Raw genomic sequence first — 19,427 nt, 5'->3', positions numbered from 1 at the left:
TTGTTTTTAAATTATACATAATTACACATGTATACATTATATATGCTTTATGTATTAATTTAGTACCTATAAAGAATATTTGTTTATTAAACCAAGCTTTTTTTTAAATGTTGGGTAATGTGTTTTGTTCTTTTTATACATAACTATTAATTGTATTTATATCATTTGATGTTAAAGAATTCAAAGTTTTACTTTGTAAAATATGTACTCTTAAAATATATATCCAAAAATTAGCAGTAAAATACTTGATTCTATGTATAGATATAAATACTACATTGTTTTTATTTTACAACAGAATCTACTATGAAGGAGTGTTAGAAAAAAATTAGGGGCACAGTATAAGTATTGGGGCACTAATTTGTATCCAGGCTCGACCGGAAGTTGAAGTCTGCGCACGCCTATGGCTATATTGATGTTTTCGCTTTTAGATTTCAACACAGTAGCGTTCGCCGTATATATACATAGACATATTAAATGGGGGGGGGGGGGGTATAATAAAAAAATGTCTCTAAAGTTGTGACACTATCATTACACCTTATTTAGAGTTATATACTCGATAATATTTTGTCAGTTCAAACGATGAACTTAAAAGTAGAATAAAAAATGTTATGCTATATACACGTGTTGTAGCGCAAGCCTCTGTAAAGTGTGTTTTTCACATTCCATTTGTCGGTACTTCTTGGTACACCCTGTATATTATGTAGATATGAGGGTAGACAAAAGTATTTTTTTTCGAAATCAAGAGAACGTGCGATCGTCAACGTCGGCTTACGGTTTTTATTGTATACATTTTATTTAGTCCAACCGGAACTGATGGCGCTCTCTGTCGGCAAACATTCGATGTACGCTCTATACCAGCGGCCACCAAATGGCGGCCCGCGGACAGAATACGGCTCTTGGACAAATTTCATCTTACCCGCAGATTGTGAACAAAAAGTAAAAACCGATAACAAAGTACATAGGTACCTATTTATTTGATTTGCCACCAAACAGTAGCTGTTTTTAAAGTTTTCAATATTAAACGTTATTATAAGATTTCGCATAAATCATTTGCCGAAAAATATCCAGTAATTACTGAACTTCGTAAATAAAAAATTGAAGACCTGCATATATAATATTAAGTGCACGAATCATACATCAAATTTCATGAAGTTAATTGAGAGCAATTTTCTATTTATATTATAATTATTATATACTTGTATTTTATTTTATTTTCATTTATTTAATTGGGCAATTATTAATTTGGTATTTCGTTACTTTACCGGACTTTACTTTACTCTTTTTGCAATTTTTTTTTTAGACTTATGTAGTTAACTATACTGAGAACGATGGTGAAGTCAGAATTTGGCGGTCGGACTTGGTTTTGATGTTATGGCTTAATAAAGTTCGCTATTTTACGATTTTTGCGAATTCGCGCGTCATTAGTTTACTGCATGTATTACGAATATAGATTTTTTTAGTATCCCCCCCCCCCTCCCCCCCAAGTGGTCGCCCTCCCCTAAGGTTTGCTATTTAAGTCACGGGGAGGTTGGTGGCCGAGCACCCACCCAACGAGAGGTCCGAGAGGTCTAACATGGAGCTAATAACTAATAATAATAATAATAAAAACTAATAACTAACCGGAGCTAACCTAAACTATTTAACATGGCACGATGACTGCATTCATGCGTTTGCGTGTACGTCGTATCCCGTAGGTCATAAACAATGACAAACAAAATAAAAAATACGTTGAAAATCAAAAAAAATTTTGGTGTGAGGCGGATTTGCGGTTAGGCGGACGTTAAGACTGCTCCGGTGCGCGGCCGGTGACCGACCACGTAGTGCACAGTGGAGCAATTTATGTTTACACATTCAAGTTATATGAACCCGATGCATGCAAGGGGTGAAGAACACTAAACTGGCTAGTAGCCAGAGGTCTGCCGTACGGCTGGTCTGACGCCACCTACTGCGAGCGCCTCACGGTGTTTGATACGAGTTCGGTTGTATATATACATCGCACATCGACCCTAGTGATAACTGGTTGGAGCCAGCCACGGATATACTGTCCATAACTGCTGAGACGTCCGCGCTTGGGGGACAGCGCGCTCTAGCTCCAAAATCTCGTAAAAAATAAATTTGTCTTTTCGGTAAATGATTTTTTTTGTTAAATATAGAAACACATACGGGAGATTTTGTATTAAATTTTCTAAGCTTATATATTAAAAGAAATATGTTCATGAATTACACTCAAATCAATCTATCAATTTTTGTGATATATAAATTTTGTAAAAATGTTAACTTCAGGCGCTGAGTATTGTGGATTTCGGATAAACTTTTTTTTTTAAATTTCCACTAACATCAAGTTATGAGGAACGTTGTATTACATATTCAAGTTTCTGACCGAACAAGAAACTTAGTAACGACAATAGTTAAAATAAAGTAATAAAATTCAAAATATTCCTTTTGCATATAAATAGCTCAAAAAGAGTCGTAATATTTCGAAAATGTTATGGTACATAGAAATAGCCGCTTTTCCTTGATTTTTGTTTGTTTTTCCTGACGTTTTTGAAATCAAATTGGGAACTTTTAACCTTAGACCCCCCAAAGAACGAATAGTTTCATTTTTTTGCATTAAAAGACGCTGTTGAAAAAAATCAAAGCTTTTTTTCTGTCCCAAAAGGTGATAACCGAAAAACACATAATAAACACACAATAACAAAAAAAACACATCGTTGCTCCACTGCATGTGGCCCACAACAACTTTTACCCATAAGATGTGGCCCAGTCTTCACAAAAGGTTGGCCACCCCTGACGTAGACCATAGTTTTTTTCTTGATATACACCTTACTGACTCTTTTTCATTTTATTGTGCACAACTATGAAAGAATACGTATTGGAGTATAAAGCAAAGTATTGTTGAAAAAAAAACTATTATTTAGTGTTATGAATAAACCTACTGAATATAAACTGTATTTGTGTATGCAATAGTTGATTTAAATTATACAAAACACTTTTTATTAAACATTCACAAAAAAATAAAATTGATATAATAAATATATGTTTTATCATAAGTTAGTCATATGTGTGTATTATTACTACCGACACGACTAATATAAGTGCTAATTAGATGTGGTGGAATGTGGTGGCTCATTAACGACTAATCAACTGAACACACAGAAGTCTATATTACTTCTTGACAATGATTCCATGGACGAGTATTGTTGTTACTTTGTACACTTAAAAAGTATCAACAAATTCTTCAGATTAATTTGTTTCTCCGTCAATCACATACAATAAACCATCTGAATCGACTACTCCTACAAAAAAATGTTATTCAAATTCAATATTCTTTTACAGAGATATATAAATAAAAATAATTATTATTACTATATTTACCAGGTATATATCGAGAAATATATTTGCAATAAAATACCACGCTCCATCATTAGTCTACAGGCCAAACAGTAATGTTGATCCATCGCTAACACTGATATCATACGTTACACCTTACAAAACTTCTAGAGTAACATCTTCTTGACACACAGAAAGTTCTTCAACTAGGTAGTTCATGTGTGTGATCATAACGTTTGACAGACTTCAAATGTTTTGAAAAAGCTCTTATCTATGAAATTAAATGTTTACAGATTTAAAAAATAAAATAAAATATATTTTTACTTCACATAAACGATTATAAAGTATATCCACTATACAAGCTCTGATTCCTCGGCGACTTTGATACTATTTTTTTTTTCATTTGCTGGCAGATTCTTACAAAAGTGTTCCTTTCATCGGTCATGGACACCTATTATGTGTCAAAAACTGTTATTTATATCTTGTTGTAGACCTTAAATAAGATAATATGTTTATAATATTAAAATACGATGATTGGGTTAATTTATAATGTTATCAAATAATAATTATAATAATCAACTTACCTATTGATTTTAGGTAAGCTGTTTGGCCTAGTATACTATTGCGACATTCAATCATCTAAAATTCTAAAGCGTATCATATTTGATTTTAGATGATTTCTTAACTGAGTCTGGTACTTATTATTTAACATCATAGCTCTTAATTTTGTTCCATAATTTCGCAATAAATGGTTGCGACATTTTATTTTTATTACTTGTAGTCTAGGGCCATAAAGCATAATGTTTGCTAATCTTTTTGTAGCACTTGAGTTTCCGTCTCCTAGAATTTTATTTTTATTTTATTTATTAGGAATTAACAACTTTTATAAACATGTTATAGGTAGGAAGTTCAAAAAAGCATGAATGAAAAACTTAGTGTAACTTACCTATTAGTTTATTGTCTTTTAGACCATGCATTTCTAAACTCTGTGTAAAACCATCTGCAACACCACCAGCTTCCATACTTGTAGCACCTTTTTCCAATTTATAAAACCTGTATGTTCAGGTGGATGTAATTTTTTATTTTTCGCCCTCTTGCAAATTACACAAATTGATTTCTAATACCCACAAACAAAATTGTTTTCGATCTATAACCAATTATGGTTGCCTGAAATCATAAATGTAATACATATTAAAATTTGTTCTGTTTTTTGTATATACCAACATAATTCAATTTTTATTTATGTAGATTATATTATGAACAATGAACATGTTTATTTTTACATAGGTATTGCAAATTTCAATAAGGATTAAATAAAATAAATAATTATTATAGTATTAAAGTATTTATATACAACAATCAACTTCATATATTATGTATTATGTTTAAAATAAAAATAAGTAAATACATATTTGATATCTAAAAATCAAAACTATTTGAAATGTTACCAATATATATTTAGGAGATTTAATTATCGTATGAAAAGTACTCCAGGTCACTAATAAGTTACAATGGAACACATTTACTAAAAAATCTATTTAATTGTAATGAAATTATAAGTTTATATGTATTTTAAAAAGTAATTGGGTTAGAAATATAAATTGAGTTATGGTGTATAATAATATGTTTTATTGATTTATTGATTGGTTAATATTTCTAAGCAAACAGGAACTTAAATTGTCAATTAAATAGTTTTTAAATTGGTACGAGCTTAGTGGGTTATAATTAAGTATGCAATAAAAAATATATTTTGTTAATAATTATTAATTAGTTATAGGTACTTAGTACCAGGGCCTTGCACCCGAATCATTTATTCGGATTTCGGGTTTTGGGTGCTGGATGTATTTGGGTGTTCAAACACCCGAATAAAAATTTAAACAAACATTTGGGTTTTTAAAACCGTTATTATTCGGGTTAATATTGGTTAATAGGGGTGCTGAGAAATCTGGATAAAACAGAACTTTTGATGACCCCCCCCCCCCCCAAAAAAAAAAAAACAGTAAGTGTTCATGTTTATGTTATTTATAATAAAATATAAAAGTTTTACCCAAATTCGCAACGTTTGTTTTTAACTAAACTAGGTTAATCAATGTACAGTAGTTACCTTTTTCTATGAACTATAAGAAATAAGACAATGGGAAACTAATTATTTAATTAACTACCTATTCGTTTTATTATAGGCATTAGAGTCCACGTAACTCATTTTTTTTTACTATATAACATGTCTAAAATCTAAATAGGTACTGGACTTTAATTACATACTAGCATAATTAAAAAAAAAATTGTACTTATTAAAAATATTCAGAAAAATTGTATTTGATAAGCAAACAAAAAACAGTCATCAAAAATCAAAATGTTTACAAGGCTTTCTGTGGTCAAAAAATAGTTAACTTGCTGGAGTCTAATCCCATTTAAAAGTAAATACAAAAACATAATGAATAGGTATATTTTACAAAATCAACAGTTACAACAGATTGATATTTTAATTTTGCATTATGTTACGTACCTATATAACAGAATAGGTATTGATTATTTTGTGATGACTTAAAAATTAAAAAAATTAATCTTTATAAATATTATGAATAATATTATTATACTATAACTAAAAGGTAATATAAAAAATATATTGGTACTTATAAATTGTACGATGAAATAATAATACAAATGAAAATTGAGTAGGTACGTAGTGAGAGGCGCGTCGTAGTCTCGTAGACCGAATGTGATACAAATTACAAATGTACAATTTCCCACATACCAACGCCAAGTCGATGGATATAATAAATAATAAAATATTAAAATGTTTAAAATAGATGTCCATAGGGGCGCTGACTGTTGATCCATAGACAAATAAAATAAAATATAAATTATGATTTCGTGATTACCAAAACACTGGTAATTAAAAAATATAGCCGCGTATTACGATATTCGAGTTACTAAATTAGATATTATAGGACATAGGTAATTCCGCTTTGGAAGTTCGTTGCAAATAATGAAATAACACAAGTTATTATTAGTTATTAGTGTTTGGTATTTTGGTCACGGCTGTCAATACTTTCAGTTTTGTTGAGACCACGTCTATTTTATATTGCTATTGGCTATATTTGGATTTATTTTACTAATAAAGTAATAAAGTAATAAACTATATCATATAATAGGTATAAGAAATAATTAAATACTTCGTATTTTAATCAGAATCAATTAAATTATTAAACATTTTAATGGATTTTATTTTCAAGAAATTACCTATGATTGTTTGTTAGATTGTTCCTGTTATTATTATTATTGATTATTTAACTCTACAAAATCGAACTCACCACAAGAATTACATACGAAATGATATGTCGCATGAAGAATGAGAAAAAAAAAATTATTCGGGATTTCGGGTTAACCCGAATATTTATTCGGGTTTTGGTTAACACGGGTGTTTTAAAAACAGAATCATTCGGGTTATACGGGTTTCGGGTGTTTGATTTTTTAAAGGTGTTTAGGGGTGTTAGGGGTTCGGGTTAAATCGGGTGCAAGGCCCTGCTTAGTACTAAATACATCAACATTTTCAGAAAAATCAACTCATTCAAAAATTGTATTAAAACTTGTTAGTACGCAACAGAATACTCCTTAAATTTAATCTGAGTATTCGAAATATTTTTTTGAACTTAATTTATAATATACATGATTTAAATATAAAAATGGAGTAAACAGTCTTAAAAAATTATCCCGTATACTTACCAAATAAATCAATTAAATTAAGAGTTTACACTGCAGATAGTATAATTATGGATCTTAGGTAGGCACATCATTTTTTTGTAACAGTTTGCCACATATAATTTACCAGTTTCATAGTGATAAGTCTTGTATCCGCACCCTGTATAAAAATAAAGAAATAAAATTAGAAAATATTTGTAGCATATAATGACAAATCAAGGTGAGGCAGACCACAAGATTTCCTCTCGCGTTTTCAAAATACTTATGGATTACCTTGTGGAAAGTAATTAAACACTATTACAGATTTTATAGAATTAATTAAAAACTTAGGTATACAGTTGTGTATAATATACTAAACAGCACATGCCATGTTTATTTAATTATTATTCCAATGAAGTTTAATTTGTATATTGTATTTGACGACATTGTATTCAAAGATGTTGCTGAAAAAAATTTCTGCTTATTATTCTGTATAGTAAAATCATAAAAAATGTATTGTTGTATTATAGAATATAATTTAATCATTCGATTTGAATGTATTATTATTAAAAAGTAGGTGGCCCACAACAACTTATATTCATATGATGTGGCCCAGTCTTTTTTTATTTAAGAATACGTATTGGAGTATAAAGCAAAGTATTGTTGAGAAAAAAAATTATTATTTACTGTTATGAATAAACCTACTGAATATAAACTGTATTTAAGAATGCAATAGTTAATTTAAATTATACAAAACAGTTTTTATTGAAAATTCACAAAAAAAGAAAATTTATATAATAAATATATGTTTCATCGTAAGTTAGTCATATGTGTGTATTATTACTACCGAAACGACTATTATTAGTGCTAATTAGATATAAAATGTGGTGGCCCATTAACGACTACTCAACTGAACACACAGAAGTTTATATTACTTCTTGACAATGATTCCATGGACCAGGTATTGATGTTAGGTTATACACTTATATAGTATTAACAAATTTTTCAGATTTATTTACTTCTCCGTAAATCACATACAATAAACCATCTGAAATGACTACTCCTATAAAAAAATGTTATTCAAATTCAATATTTTTTTAGAGAGATATATAAATAAAAACAATAATTATTATTATATTCACTAGGTATGTATCAAATTATTCATTATTTATCATATAATTGAAAAACGTAGTGTAACTTACTTACCTATTAGTTTATGCTATTTTAGACCATGTATTTCTAAACTCTGTTTAAAACCATCTGCAACACCATCAGCTTCCATACTTGTTGCACCTTTTTCCAATTTATAAAACATGTATGTTCAGGTGGATGTAATTTTTTAATTTTTCGCCCTCTTGCAAATTACACAAAACCGATTTCTAATGCCCACAAACAAAATTGTACTCGATCTATAACCAATTATGGTTGCCTGAAATTATAAATGTAATATTAAAATTTGTTATTCATTTGTATATACCAACATAATTCAATTTTTATTTATGTAGATTATATTATGAACAATGAACATGTTTTTTACATAAGTATTGCAAATTTCAATAAGGATTAAATAAAATAAATAATTTTCATACATTAAAGTATTTATGTACAACAATCAATTTCATATATTATGTATTATGTTTAGAATAAAAATAAATAAATACATATTCGATATTTACAAATCAAAACTATTTAAAATGTTACTAATATGTATTTAGGAGATTCAATTATCGTACGAAAAGTACTCCAGGTCACTAATAAGTTACAACGTAACACATTTACTAAAAACTATTTAATCGTAATGAAATTATTAGTTTATATGTATTTTAAAAAGTAATTGGGTTATAAATATAAATTGAATTATATTGTATAATAGTCTGTATGCTTTATTGATTCGTTAAATTTTTTAAGCAAACAGGAACTTAAATCAATAAATAGGTTGCAAGTTCACTTGAAGTAAGAGCCATCGCACCGCATGCTAGGAAATAAGAAATACATGGGCGGAACGGTCAAGAGTTTTCAACAAACATAAGTGAAAAAATAATGTACCGCTCCCGCAATTACGACGCGTGCGGAGCAAATTTCATCTCTAAAGCGTTGTATATTTTTAATTTTACCAGAGTGGCCTCTTAATTTACAATTTCAAAAAACCATAACTGAATAAAATATACATTGTTTAAACATAAAAATGGACTAAGCAGGCTTAAAAAAGTATCCTTACTGTATACTTACCAAATAAAAAGATTTAATTGACAGTTAAGAACACTGCAGATAGTATAATTATGGATCTTAAGTAGCCACATCATTTTTTGTAACAGTTTGCCACATATAATTTACCAGTTTCATAGTGATAAGTCTTGTATCCGCACCCTGTATAAAAATAAAGATATAAAATTAGAAAATATTTGTAGCATATAATGACAAATCAAGGTAAGGCAGACCATAAGATTTCCTCTCGCGTTTTCAAAATACTTTACCAGCATTTGTTTATTAAGTCTATTAATATTACAAGACAGCTATCTATTATTTATTTTTGATTTTTGAGTCTCACAAATTTCATGGAATGTTAAGAAAACAAATGTTTAAGGAAGCAGCTTAACCAGCTTCCCTAGAAACGCAATGCCACTTTGTCTGAATCCTTGTGGAAAGTAATTAAACACTATTACAGATTTTATAGAATTCATTAAAAACTTAGGTATACAATTGATAATTAGGTATAATTAAAATTATGTAATGTATAATACACTCAATCTCCATAAATGCAAATAGTGTTGGGGGAAAAAAAATGGTAGATACTACATTTAACTGTATGGAACATTATATTATAAATTAATATAGATGGGTAAACATTAAACAAACATGTATATGTATATACATATTATCACTAAGATCAATATTTGTGGTTATTATTTTTCTTGAATATAGTCGCTATCATCAATTATATAATATTTTTGTAAAGAATTCAGACTAGAAAATAAAATATATATATAATATGTTCGTATAATGTAAATTGAATATAATTCGGTACATATTAACAAGAAATATTACAGAATAATTGGAATTGATAAATAAACAGGACGAAAAGCATCCTGAAAGAAGTTTGTCAAGCAAACAGAACATAAAGCTAAAATAAAAGACCAGTATAAAACAGAACGCATGGTCTCCCTATTTTAGATCCAACTTTCAAACAAGTAATTGGTAATTTGGATTCAATTAAATCTAGACATTTCGCACTATATGATACATTCATGTAATTATTATTAACATTGTCAACACCGCCCATGACTTCAAAAGTTCCACTGCAACGCACATTTTTCATACTGTGACGCGTTTACGAAATTAAACAAATTAAATTAAACTATTGACAAAGTAGATATAGCATGATATAGTGTGTTATGGCGGATACTAACATACACATTACTGATGCGTAAATGCATCACAGGCCCAAAGGAATAAACTCTGTTAATGCGTCAGCGGCGTTGAAAGTGTTAAAAATCTTAAAAACTATTTTAATACAAAAAAAAAAATGTATACCTTTTTGATGACTATTGTTTCCTTTTGAAAAATACACGTATAAAGAAATCCAACAATGGAAACATGATAGGCAAAATGAATAAGTAGTAGATTTACCATATAATATTGAACTCATACAGTATACTCAGTGCAGATCCAAGAACTGAGCCAAAGCTGAAAAATGCATACAACACACCTAACCTATGTAAACAAACAAAAAAAAAAATGATTAGTTAACGATCAAATTAAAATAATATAATCATAAGGTTAGGTAGTATATTATACAATGTGTCTCGGGGTAAAGTTACCAGCCTGTGTCATATTGATAAAATCGAAAAGGTTGTATGGGTTAGGTACAAAAAAATGTGTGGTAGGCTCTGAATGAACAATAAAAAGTTACACTTTTTTAAACAAATTTAGTTATATTTTCAAATTACTTTTTTTTATGTATTTTTCATTTTTAAATCCATATTCAGTAGATACCCAATAAAAAACCTAACCTGCACCATAGCCACCACTTACATCAATAGGTATGCTGCACGGCAAAAACATTTTCAGAGACAGACTTGGCATCGTAGAAAATACACTGTACATGCAGTTAGATATTACCAGACCTTAAATTTGAAGCGATTGTACAATATAATATATTAAATGCATTATATTATAATTTAAGGACATACCTAAATGCAGATTATACCTAACCTGAGATTGCTGTTAATAACAATGGCAAGCGACCGTTTACATCACTCCAGAGGCCTAAAAACAATGTCGTTATACAAGTCACCAATGTCTCAATCATATTTATAACCAACTGTAAATCTGCCACAGCTGGCTGGACTATTTCTAGATCTACTGAAGTCATATTGTAACAATTCACAGACTTATTTTGTCAGAAGTCACTATGAAGATATACACGTTCTTCCAATAGATTAGTCTGGACCATCACTGAAATCAATATATTTAATTAAAAATATGAATAATAAATACAAATGTTACACCAATAGTGGTTATAGGTTAGATAAGGAGTACCTAGGTCATAGATGGTATTAATTATACTAGGAGTAGGTAGTGAAGTCAAATCTCGATCCGGCGATTTGATTTCTGAGTTTCCAATCATGATTACAAATAGTCAATTATTATTTTGCTTTAGTTCAAATTTATACGAAATGGAAAATGATGAATTTAGTTCTTTTGTTGTAGTTGAAAAATATTAATTTAGGTACTTGAAACTCGTTATTGTGTATACCTGTAATTATTTTTACATTAAAATGTTCAAAATATTTCTTCTTGTGACCTAATTGAACTTTATAAGCATTTGAGATTTTGAATTTTTTCTATAAATAATTATGACAAATTGCCCAAAAGCTTGAAAAAAAATACAAGTTTAGCGGAGGTTTTCATTTTTAATAACGTGCGATTAAAGTTATACTTAGGATATTTTGATTTTAAACTTTAAGTGAGGTTTCTGGTAGAAAATTGGATCAAGTTGGTATTTTGAGGGACAAACGTAAAATTGTAGAATATTTTTCAAAATAATCAGAAAAGAACAGAGTTTAAATTATGTAACAACTATTTCAATTTTGAAACTCTTATTTAGCATTTTTGATTTTTATTACGTCTTTTATCTTTTATTAAGTAATTGTTAACTTCATATTTTTAAGGCTTTACAGTGCAGTCGATTCACACCCATAGTCATATCTCACGAGGACCAATAACAACTTATTATATACTCACGGTTTGCGTTTAGTCCGAGACACAATAACATCATGATTGGCTATAAAACTTAATCCGAATTCTTGACTTCTACACTGTCGGAAGGCTCCGAGTCTTCCATCTCTGTTTCGATATTAATGATGGCCGTTAACTCGTCCGCCGTAACCAAATTCTCCACCCAGTTCTACAAAAAACTAATAAACCTATAACTCGTGTTCCGAATAGATACATGTTTCAGTATAATATTACTATAATACAATTATAAACAAATGATTTAAGGAAACAGAATAAAATATTTTGATAGACATCTTAAATCGTTGAAACGGCACGGCGAGAGTGCGAAATGAGGAAATAGATAACAGAGATTTCTCTGTTTCTAAATTCTAGCGGTTCATACCGTAACGTTGCGCAACGACAAGAAACGCTGAAGGCCCGTTATCATTCTGCAGCGGTGTGCTTCTGATAATATGTTTATCAACATTACCCTCTATTTTCTTTATTTGTTATTAAATGAATAAACTCAAACGCTAGTTATTTTTCTTGTGTGCATGCGGCCTGCAATTCACTACTTGGAGATTACTAGTGTTATGTAACCGTGGTTCCAACACAAATAATTTAACGTGTAATATACTCGGTAGCTTGGTACCTACTATCGTAATTCGTAGTACTAATAGTAGATAAGTGGCTGCCGAGATATTATAGTTGCAGGTCGCAGACAATTTGTTTGATGTTGTAGTCGTGGTTGATAATAAATAAAAGACAGTTGTTGTTTTATTGTGAATTTTATTATATTGTTGATAATTTTTCTAAGTCCAAAATATGCTCGTACAGAGTGGCGTGAAGGTGCTTGCACTAATGGGTGGTAGTACACGTCTGAAAACAGGCCGATTCGGGCTCCCTTTTATATGCAGTTCCCCGTACCCCTTGCCTATAGATACTGTATCTTGGCTCACGGATGTGATTGGTGTGAACATCGTTCCAGCCCACGCATATTATGACTTCCAGTATAATTCTGTGTATTAAACTTAAATCTTTTTAATATAATTTTAATATTTTTATAATGACTATCGTCGCGTACAGCGTACAGCGTTGTAATCAAAATAATCATATAGTATATATTTTTATATTTGAACATCTGTCGTATACAGAGCAAATTATGGTTCAGTGAGTTCCTAATATCTACCGTCTCTTGCCCAAGACATTAAAATGTAATATACAGAAAGAACCCTTACCTCCGTTTCTATTATCCGATTTATGCCGAATTACAGTATCTAAATTATAGTATAGTATAATTTATGTACCTGTGTAATTTGTTTTATTGTTAAGTAGTAACTTGCTTACTACATCTCCCCCTTTAAAAGTTGATTTTTATCGTCTAAATGAGAAAAATTAACTCAAACTTCCTCCATTAGTTCAAGCACTTTCCTATGATTACAAATTTTACATATATCAATTATTACGTTACATTCAATTATTACATGTTTACATTTTATGTTTTACATTAAATACATCATTATAATATTATAAGGTACATTTCACCATATTAGTTATTATTGACAGAATACAGATTATGATTCACAATATTACAGTATATATTTTGCTTATTATCTAGGTTAGTATCTTATGTGATTGACAATATATTCTTTTTTTGTGTTTTTGTTTACATCAATAATCTTATCTTAGTGTTAATATAATATGTGTAATAATATTTTAATATAACATGAATTCTTAAAATCTATTACAATATATTTTTTTTTCGTGCAATATATATATATATGATAAAATAGTGGTGTTTACTATATTTTATTTTCCATTACCATGTTAATTATATTTTAAATAAGTTAGATTAATATATTTCTTATTCCATCACCATGTTAATTACGCCAATATATGCTAAAATGTTCCTAACTTTCTTTTTTTTTTTTCATTCATTCTACGTTTACGTTTGCTTCTATATATATATTTTCCATTAATCGCTATATCATTATATTTTATATCTAGTCAGTGGTGTATTGGTAAATATATTTATGGGTATACGCACCAATATAATATGTTTGTAACCTAAACGATTAAATTATATCATCGTATATATTATATAACGTTATTGCAGTTCAATTAGTACATAGTTTTTAACATTATTTTATTAATTTTTGTATAATGTAACAATAGAAAATAAAACAAAATCAACTCGAATGTCAAAAAAATTAAAATTATAATAACATTATTATTATAGGTACAATCTATAGAATTTTCCACAAAGATTTTTTGAATTCAATATTGGGTTTACTAAATTGAACTTAAAGTCTTAAAATACATTAAACACAACGCATATTGTTATATAACTTATATTCAATAACTACTTCAATTGATAAATAATTCATTAATACATAAATTCATTAATACGAATATCGTTTTTTTCCTATATGAAATATTAAATAAATTTTATATCTTATTTGGTTTTCTGGTTATTTTGGAAGCGTATACCCGTAAAATAAGATTTTACATTGGGTATACGCCGAAAATCGAAAATCTTCTGATGGGTATACGGCGTATACCCGCGTACCCGTACCAATACACCACTGTATCTAGTTAATATTACTATCCCTATACTGTAATTAGATTATATCTTTTTACTACAGGCCCAGACCAACAATAGTCTATTGTATTCAAGTTTTATTACATGATCAAGACTAGTATTAAATCGATTTTATTCTATTCTATTTTCGTAATGATTTCATCTTGCTAATTGAACCCGTGTCGCCAGAGTGTGCTGTAAATCAAAGCATCCTCCCGCAACACTGGCTAAACTAACAAGATTTTGTAATTTCTTACTGTGATTTATTATGGCCATTTGGTCCCTTGGTGATCCCGTTAAAAAAATCTGCTATACACACGATTTTTCCAACCAATCACCAAACGATCAAATTCCAACATTTCCCTTAAGTGGTCAAACCGTTCGGTGCATAATAGTGCACCATTTGTCAGTCTCCAATAAAATAGACAAAATATGCCCCTATTATTTACCGCCCGATTCCTAATGTTATTTCCTTTTCTTTTTTTTTTCTGAAATTAATTTATTTAAAATTACTATTTTTAGTGTTATATTAGTTAATTATTAGTATCTAGCGTTACTTTTTTTTTTTTTTTTATATATTTACTTTAGTGTGTAAAAATGTATCTTATCATTGATCTAACTTTTGCCCAATCTAGTCCGTCTTGTCGTCCTAATTGGTTCATTGCTAATTTGGTTAATTTATGTTTTTCGCAAAAATACTTAAGATTTAGTAAAGCAACGTGTAAATTTTGGTACGTGGCTAATTGTTTCTTTTTCGTTTTTGTTATTAAAAATATTATGTACCTATCTTCACTTTTGAATTTTACGACGTCGCCTAAATCTTTATGAGATTTTAATTGCTTGTCTCTACCAAATCTCATTTTTAATTCGTAATTAATACCTGATCGAAAATTATAATATTTTTCGATTTCAGATACTATGTGGTACTCCGACGGACTATTTATTAGTTCGCCGTGTACTTCCTTAACGTCTTTATTAGATATTACTGTTGTTTCGAATTTTTGCATAAAATTCGACCGCCTATGTTACGCGTGTTAAATTTTCGATACGGTATCCCCTCACCCGTTTCCCTCGCATTGTTCTGCGAGGTTTTTATGCGTACGCGCTCGTATTACGCTCGAATATTATAACAAAAAAAATCCCCGGTTAGCTACTCCGTAAATCCCTCCAATAATATTCGACTTCCTATCCCTTATTTTTCTTATTACTAATTTTTTTCCTAAATGATTTAATTTCCTAATTTACGCGCTTTACCATTTAATCTTCTAAATACTAACAATTTTCTTGATTTCTAATAATTATTCTATCAACTTATTCTTAGTAACTTTATACTATTTCTTATCCTAGGGCGCCCCTATAATTAATCTCCCTTTTTTTTTTTCAAAACTTTTCAAAATTTGACGTCAATTACTTTAACAAGGTCATCTACTGCCTCTTAATTCAAAATCTCTTTTCTTCAATATATCACTTAACTTCTTTCAACAATTATATTCTATATTTCAATTCAAAATTCAATATTTCACTTTAATCAATTATTCTCATATATAATTCAAAAATGCTACGCGCGTGCATCAATTTCCTAGATCAGCCTATCGCTGTCTACTTTAATTTATTAGATCAGTCTCCGCTGTCTATCACAAAATACCATAAAATACTTAGGTCAGTCCCTGCTGCCTATCACAAAAAATCTTAGATCGGTCCTTGCCGTCTATTTACCATAAAAAATCCTAGATCAGTCTACAGCTGTCTATCACAAAAAAAATCTTAGATCGGTCCTTGCCGTCTATTTACCATAAAAATCCTAGATCAGTCTACAGCTGTCTATCATAAAATACGTATATAGTTCTTCACAAGCTTGTTTCCTATTTTTTTTTCTTTATTTAATTTTATTCGAATATTTTTCCCTAATATTTTACACCACCACCAAGTATAAAATAAACGCTGATATATATGTATCAACGTGAGACGTGCACTTCAAGCTATACAATTTTAATTTAATTATCTATCTTCACTTAATTAATATACTCACAACAACGTTGTTGCCACTGCTGTGTTCATTTGCCTTTATTGTCTGCTGGCCCGTCTTAAATTGTTCGTTGATTCCGGAGTCGCCTTGGTTGATCAGACCTTAACTGTTACCTCCGTGGGCTGCTGACGTGGTGTAGCCGCTGCGTCGGTACTGGATCTCCGAAGTTGAATGTAGCCGCCTTGACTGCTAGACTCGCCTTTGGAAATTTAAATCCGTCGCTTCGACTGCTCACCTCGTCTTTAACTCCTTAAACCTCCTTTTTTCGACTGCGCCAGTGTAATATTCTCGGGAGCTTGGTACCTACTATCGTAGTACTAATAGTAGATAAGTGGCTGCCAAGATATTATAGATGCAGGTCGCAGACAATTTGTTTGATGTTGTAGTCGTGGTTGTTGAATAAATAAAAAGACAGTTGTTGTTTATTGTGAATTTTATTATATTGTTCGATAATTTTCTAAGTCCAAAATAATGTTGTACAGAGTGGCGTGAAGGTGCTTGCACTAATGGGTGGTAGTACACGTCTGAAAACAGGCCGATTCGGGCTCCCTTATATATTATGAAGTTCCCCGTACCCCTTGCCTATAGATACTGTATCTCGGCTCACGGATGTGATTTGTGTGAACATCGTTCCAGCCCACGCATAATATGACTTCCAGTATAATTCTGTGTATTAAATTTGAAATAATCTTTTTAATATAATTTAAATATTTTTATAATGACTATCGTCGCGTACAGCGTTGTAATCAAAATAATCATATAGTATATATTTTTATATTTGAACATTTGTCGTATACAGAGCAATTATATGGTTCAGTGAGTTCCTAATATCTACCGTCTCTTAACCAAGACATTAAAATGTAATATTATTTACTAAACAGAAAGAACCCTTATCTCCATTATCCGATTTATGCCGAATTACAGTATCTAAATTATAGTATAGTATAATTATGTACCTGTGGGATTTGTTTTATTATTAAGTAGTAACTTGCTTACTACACTGTTCATATTATATTATATGAGAACATAATATAATAGAATATTATTCAGGGATTCATAACACCCCCCACACTAAATGAGACACGGGGTCATATAATCACCGTGTTTCATCTAATTCAAATTCAAAAGAGTCTGTAGTTTGGAATGTTGGAGATCAGTTCAGCATAATTAAAGTACGATATAACAAAGATTTTTGACAAAACCTTTCGCGATTTAACACACCTTTTTACAAATTTGGATTTTGCTATTACGCATTTTTAATTTAAGACAAGATGCACGTCTGCTACAATGACTACGATAAAATGTAAAACACGTATACGATTTCATTATAAATCGATGTTATAATTGCAATGGTTGACTCCAGACGATATAGATATTTTTTAAAAAAATTTAATAATAAATTGAAATAAAAAAACCCCATACATTTATCGCATATATAACATAATTTATTTAATATTCTAAAAATATAATTCTTTACTGTTCTATAAAAATGTCAACATAATATTTTTTACTTTTCTGTTTTACTTATCGTATTGTCATTTTTTTGATATCTACCAGCATCAACTACATTTTTAATATCATTAGGATTAAATTCTAAATTTTTGACATAATATCATCTGGGCTTAGTTAATTTGTAGTCCAAAGTCACCCCACGTTTTGTAATATATTAAGACAATAAGTAGTTCTTAGTGGAAATTAAAAAAAAAGTTTAACTTAATGTTTATATTATAAATTTTATTCATTGAAATCATGAAAATTGGCTAATTATTTCGAATTAGAAATTCATAAAAACGTTTATTTTTATATCTAAGCTTAGATAATGATGGGAAAGTGAATATAGTAGGTACTATTGGGACATCAAAATTCCCAATTAATATCATAGGTATTTTCAAATTTGCAATGGTTTTTAAAAGCACCCAGAAAAACAAAATAAAAATTAAGTAAAACCGGAATTTTACGCAAAATCAGTTTCTGACAAAATCGATTTTGGTTTTTGGTGTACCTAGCTCTAAAACAAATGAACACATACAAATACATATTGTACAAATACAAATACAATAACGAATACATGAAATTTCCACTGAATAATTACATTAGCTTTTTCTATACATTAAATATTTTGATTTATTTTGAGCCGTTTACGAATATACTCAGTTTTCGACTTTTTTAGGTTTTTTGACAATTAATGTCAATAAAATTTTATTTGTTGCGTAAAATGTTTAAAAATTTAATACAAGACTCTCAATATATTGTTACACTAAAATTTTAAAAATATTAAAATTCCATACTCACAATTTTTTTTTAAGTATTTAAATATTGACAAAATACGGAAAATTCACAAATTATTTTGAGTTCATAAGATTTTTCTTTTTAAATCTTAAATTTTAAAATGTAATACAAGATTCTTTATAAAGTTATCAAGCTTTATCAAAAAAAAAAAAAGGGTGGGTAAGTGGATGTCGCTCTACTGTACCGTTGGTGTAACCAGTGCGTCACTGTAATGGATGGTGTTAAATTTGAATTTAATGATATAATATCATTGTATAAGAAAACCGATTATGAGCGAAAACGGTCAGTCAGCCTATGATATTA

General features: G+C 29.3%; 1 long non-coding RNA gene across 6 annotated transcripts; it reads right to left on the bottom strand.

Moving 5' to 3' along the window:
• Positions 1–2,935: 2,935 nt before the first annotated feature.
• On the bottom strand, positions 2,936–12,550 carry LOC132935063 (uncharacterized). 6 transcript variants are annotated; one of them, XR_009663147.1, is made up of 12 exons: positions 12,256–12,550; positions 11,044–11,466; positions 10,543–10,722; positions 9,241–9,378; positions 8,218–8,440; positions 7,923–8,074; positions 7,057–7,192; positions 4,277–4,497; positions 3,915–4,170; positions 3,655–3,823; positions 3,376–3,601; positions 2,936–3,296 (listed from the first exon to the last, which is right to left on the bottom strand). It is a non-coding gene; the product is annotated as an uncharacterized LOC132935063 (long non-coding RNA). The 6 variants fall into 6 exon arrangements; XR_009663145.1 differs by having other exon boundaries at positions 7,057–8,074; XR_009663149.1 differs by having other exon boundaries at positions 3,660–3,823; positions 7,057–8,074.
• Between the last annotated feature and the right edge of the window lie 6,877 nt (positions 12,551–19,427).

This window comes from Metopolophium dirhodum, chromosome 1, assembly GCF_019925205.1.
Source record: "Metopolophium dirhodum isolate CAU chromosome 1, ASM1992520v1, whole genome shotgun sequence".
Taxonomy (NCBI): domain Eukaryota; kingdom Metazoa; phylum Arthropoda; class Insecta; order Hemiptera; family Aphididae; genus Metopolophium; species Metopolophium dirhodum.
This window is presented reverse-complemented; position numbering and strand designations above follow the sequence as displayed.